This window comes from Uranotaenia lowii, chromosome 1 (assembly GCF_029784155.1).
Source record: "Uranotaenia lowii strain MFRU-FL chromosome 1, ASM2978415v1, whole genome shotgun sequence".
Lineage (NCBI taxonomy): Eukaryota > Metazoa > Arthropoda > Insecta > Diptera > Culicidae > Uranotaenia > Uranotaenia lowii.
In genome coordinates this window covers 159,466,359-159,472,358 of record NC_073691.1, presented here as the reverse complement: position 1 = coordinate 159,472,358, position 6,000 = coordinate 159,466,359, and positions in this window count along the sequence as shown.

Sequence of the window (6,000 nt, the reverse complement as noted above, 5' to 3'; positions counted from 1 at the left end):
TGAAGCCACCAAAAAGCAAAGACAAAAACAAACACGACGGTGTGCATAATAATAGCATCAACAACGATGTATGTTTCGGGCGAGTGGTTCAGCTTCGTATGTGTTGGTAAACGCAACAAGCCAAGCCAGCTGCCGTCGCTGTCGCTCTCCGTGGTGAAAACATTTTTTCACTGTAGTGTGCGTTAGCTCTGTCGTGTTGATTTACAGATTCTCTACAGAGGTTCGGCTAAAAATCTCTGCGGTGCGTTTCAGAGAATCTCTACCGAAAATCGAAAACCGAGCACGTGGGTGATTCTCGTAAGAGAAATTGCAAGCCTGCAACACATTGGATAATATTCCCACAAATTGGAAAGCCAGCGCTTCCAGATGGCCTACCACAGATCAGCGATGCAGTTCCAGATCCCTTGTACATCAGAGACCGACGTTTCATAATGCTTTGGTGAGCCCGTTCTTTTTTTTAATTTTTGAGAGTTATGTTATTCTCGTAAAATAAATTTTCTCTATTGTTTCAAAAGTTATTTACGGATCAACGAAATAGACCCATTAACTTTAGCTAGACATCAAAAGATGTTCTATTCATATGGAACAACATACTTAAAAACATTTGATCAGTTGAGAAACATTATTCTCATTTGATACGGATTTTCACTAGAACAAGATGCCTTAGATGTTTGTTATATGAACTTGTTTTCGGATTTCATCTTCCAATTATGTAGGAATATTTTAATTAACTTAAGAGGAGAAATCACCGTGAATTTTTTTATTGAAATTAATTTGCGGCTTTATCGGTGAGGATTAAAGAGTTGAAAATGAAAGACGGAGAGAAGATCAGAAGAAAATTCTAAGGTGGTGAAAAGAGCGAAGAGCATGTGTCGTCATCGACACTCAACCAGTATAATATTCATACGCCAGGTTGGTCTCCTGTAGTAGAATGTTAATACATGGGCCCCGGAGAGGCGCAAGATGTGGGTTCAAGTCTCACCGGGAGACAAGGCAAATTTTTTTCGCATGTTTTTCAACATCGATTTTCTCTTATCTAGTCCCTGAAATTTCATCTTAGTTGGATTCATTTCTCTACAAAAAAAAAATTAATTTCAATTTTAATTAACTTTTGAGCAATTACACCTTATCCTCAGAATAATATTTGGTTTTGAACGGTTTTTTTGGCCCTACTTAGCCCTACTTTTAAAAAATATATTTTTATTTCTTTTTCGTTTTACAAAAATAAAGCCATTTTCAGTTAGGGAAGCGGAATTCCAAATAAAATTCATAAAAGTGTTTTTTTCAATAATTGAAAAAGCAAGCTTTATAAAGGTATCAATAGTTGATAGTCAGGATAGTAAATTTCATGAACTTAGAATAAAATGTTTTATCGATGTATATATGAATTAAACACGCTTAACATTCATCATTATTTTAAACGTTTAAAGAATAATGCCTCCTAGTTTGAAAAAGAAATTTCCTTAGGAAATCTCTAGGAGCTTAGGAGGTGTAGGAAATCGATGATCGCACCATTCACTACAAATGGATCCTAGTCCTTGCCCCACTAACACAAAAACTTTTCTTGAATACAAAAATATAAACTCCCAGACGTATTGACGGTTTCTATAGTTGGTGATACGGGTTTATTCTTGTTTCTCAATTTGTTTAAATAATCTTTTGGAACATGGGGAGACGAGGGATTGCTGTAAGAACCAATAAAGTATTCTACTAATATTCCTTCCATTTATCCCCATTGACTACTACGACGTGGCCAGCGCCGTTATTGATAGTGTTTAAAAGAAAGAGCATGAATTTTGTACATTAAGAATATTCTGCTAGTCCCAAGCACCACTCTATTGGACTTTGCACAAAATTGATGGCCTCGATAAATCACGAAGTAGCAAATTGGCGATGTGGAACCAGTGTGGTGGAGCTTTGTTCCACTCAGCCACGAAGCACTATAGATTGATAACAAACAACTAAGCTCAATTAAATTAGAAAGGAGTACATTATTTTGTAATTGGTTAAATGAAATTAAGCATTTCGGGTTTTACGAATTAAGAGGGATATGAGTAGTTAAACAAACTAAGCTAAGCTAAGCTTCTATCAGCAGCCAAAATGCTTTCTTTAGGTGATTTTTTTGTTTAAAATAAAATTCCTCCAGGTAAGCGTGACCGATAAATGCTTAAATTTCATCAGTCATAAAAAAAAAACTCCTATTAATCAGAAATTTGATACCCTTAAAGGACTGATCATCTCACGGAACCCTCCTTTTCATTTTTTTTGTCGATTAAATTTACTTTCTGTTGTAAAAGATTCTATCAGGAAAGGATAGATTTCCAGAGAAGTTATAGAAAATGAAAAAAAAAATATTTTGAAAATGTCAAATACGAGTCAGAGTGAAAATCTAGCTCATGTAGCTTGTTTCGCCATCGTTCAAATCTTTTTAATTTTTCTACTCACAAAATAATTTAGAATTTGATTTTAATGGATTCATTACGTAAAATAAGCTTCCGATGCATCACGTCGTTTCTACGTGTGACTTAAGTCACACTACAATTGTAGTACCGTAAAACGGGGTAACTTTGATCACCGGGGTAACTTTGACCAACAATGAATTTTTTCACATTATCATCAACAACTCAGTCTATAGAATGAATTTTTGAAAACTGTTGGCTACGTTTGAAACCCTATTAATTGAGTATCAAATAGGCAAAATTTGGGTTGTATTTGAAATTTTTTTCTGTTAGTAAAAATCTAATTTTAAAATCTTAAAATATCTATTTTCTCCAAGGCTCGCAAACAAACAGCTCTCCTGATGATACCAAAAAGCATTTAGAAGCAAACAAGTTGTTTAATGTGAAAGAACAACTTTAATCATTTGTATATGAACATTTATAGTGCTATTTTTATAGTCATTGAATGATAAATTTTTGATCTTTAAAAAATAAGGACATTTTCCGAGAGTAAGCACAAATTGGACAAATGGATAAGAACCCTATCAAATCGTTAACTTTGAAGAATAAATGAAAATGGAAATAGAGGGAGGGCCTAGGGGAATGTGTGAAGGTAAAATTTCATTTGTATTTTGAAGCTCAAACTATTTAGCAATTATTATAATTTTTGCCCCTAAATGTAGGCAGCATCGATTATGAATATTTTTAAAATAAAACGTTAAGGACCAAGGTTAAAATGATAAACTAGTACATGTAAATATTATGAAGGTGTTTTGTATCCTTTATGATCAAGAAAACTCGTTATAACCGTCAGAATAGAGACTGATCAATGTCACCCCAAAGCATCAAATTCTGAACAGAGACGAAAACGATTTTTAAATCGAATTTAAAGTAGTTTAATAAATTTCTTCCCGATGTCCCGATGTGCACCCGATGTCGAAAACCACGAGCCAGTTGTTTGCCAAAACAACGAGGTCCACATCACAACAATCACTTGCTGCCGAAAATGACTCGCAAGCTAAAAAACGCTCGCGGGAGGATCTGGATGTTGCTGGTACCGAAGATGTTAGTCTGAACGATTTATGGGCTAAAATCGAGGCGAAAATCGATTCCTTCCATTCGCAACTTGGAAAGCGAATCGACGATATTGAAAGTAAGTTGACTGCAATGAAAGATGACTGCTCCATCCAAATCAACACCTTGGCAGCCGATATTAGAAATGTCAAGTCGGAGGTTCAACTTGCTCAAGAAAACACCAATCGCCTGAATCTTTTTTTTTTTTTTTTTTTTTATTTGATCATAAGGATTTTAACACCAGGATGTCATTCATCCCTCCATAAACTTAACATTAAAAGAGAAAGAAAAACAAGAAATAACAAAAAATTAAATAAAATAAAAAATTACAATTTTTCGAATAATTTTGTTGATTTTAAAAACTTCAACATTTTGTTTTCTTCGTCGGGATCATTGGATAATGCAGTCCGCAGGCTAATATTGATTCCGTTGGTTGTTCGCGCTTGGTCGTAGCAGGGGCAGTTGATGATGAGGTGCTTTACCGTAATTATGACATTACAGGAAGGGCATATGGGGGGTTCGTCCTTTTCCATCAGGTGTCCGTGGGTAATTCGAGTGTGGCCAATTCTAAGGCGTGTGAGCGCTCTTCGTTCCCAGAACGTTTTTCTGTCGGTCCAAGGTTGGGTTGTATTTTTTATTTCCCGCAACTTGGATGATGTGTTTTTCAACCACTTGGTTTCCCATCGCTCTCGAACGGCATTCTTGATCCATTTCGTTGCGTCAGGGTGTGGGACCTCGTGACTTGGGGGAGGGACCATGCTTCCTTGTGAGGCCAGGCGATCAGCACTTTCGTTACCGGGGATTCCGGAGTGCCCTGGAACCCAGCAAAGCGTTGCATTCTTTTCATATCCCAGTTTGATTATGTCGTCAATCCATGGGTGGATTCTGTTGTTGGAGGCTACCGCCGTAAGTGCGCTCAGGGAATCCGAAAAAATTACGCAAGGGTTAGATGAATGGCAACATTTTTCAAGAGCAACGACTATGGCGCGTGCCTCGGCGCTGTAAACGGAACACATTTCGGGGAGCGGGAGACTTTCTCTGTATTCATCGTCGAAGATTCCACATCCAACCTGACCATTTGGGCCTTTGGATCCGTCGGTGTAAATCTTTCGGTGAGTGGAGTATTTCCGGCTTACCAATTCGAAGAAAGTCGGTAGAATCTTGGTTTTTCCATCTCCAGCTCGAATAATTCGTTGCAGGCTAAAGTCAACTTTAGGAATAGGGTGATTCCAGCTGAGGATTCTGGGATTGGGTCGTGGACTTATTGGAGGAAGGGATATGGGAGACGCTAGGTTGGTATTGAGGAATCCTTGGGTTCTAAGGATTAATGGTGCGCTAGGTGAGCCATTGTGGGAAAGCCAGCGGATAGATTTAGTAGAAAGACTTTGTAGGGCGACATATTCAAATGGTAACAGGCCACTCTCTATCATAAGAGATTCGATGGGACTGGATTTGAAAGCAGAACTTATAGTTCGAACACCTTGATTGTACAGTGGTGTAAGCATTTCAATAACTTTTTGTCCTCCTCGACTATAAAGGCAGATTCCGTATAATATAGATGGTAGGAGCCATTGGTTAAGGAAACGAAAAAGGATGCTACGGGAGGCGTTGCCCCAATTGTGGCTGATGATTTTCAGGATATTCAGTTTATTTTGGCAATTTTTCCGGACGAGATTAGCGTGGGTTGTAAATTTCAATTTGTCGTCAATATGTACGCCAAGGATTCGGATGGAACGGACTATTTCAATGTTATTATTGTTCATGGTTAGGGGAGGGAGCTTTGAAAGTTTTCTTCTGTTTGGGCCAAGATGAAAGAGTTTGGATTTGGCGGCCGAAAAGGAAAAGCCTGCGTTTGGTGCCCATTTGGCGATTGAGTCGACAGCTAGTTGTAGTCTTTTGCGTGCCAACCTGGGAAAGGCAGCTTCGGCAGTTATTACTATATCGTCGGCAAAAACCAAGATATTTACATTGGGGGGGATACATGAGAAGACGGTTTGCATAGCAATAAGGAATAGTGTGGGGGATATTACTGAGCCCTGGGGTACACCGTCGTTGATGACTTTGTGCGTAGAATATTTCCCATCGAGAAAGACTCGGAAGCAACGGTTCTCCAGAAAACTTTTTATGTAATTGCACATGTTTCTAACTATTCTCCAGCTCAGTAGTGTTTCAAGGATCAGCTTCCTACTGACTCGGTCGAATGCTTTGGAGAGATCCAGCGAGAGACATTCGATATGCATGTTTCTCTGAGTGGCGTCATCGAGGATTTGTTCTAGGCATGAAAGGTGGTCATCGGTGCTGAGTCCTGGACGAAAGGCAAATTGTCTGTTGTCTAATAGATTTCTGGATTCAAGGACTAACAGCAACCGTCGATTAATCATTTTTTCTAAAAGTTTGCCCATGCAATCAAGAAGTGTTATGGGACGGTAACTATCTAACAGATGCAGGTTTTGTTTAGGTTTCGGAATTGGGATAACTAAGCCTTCTT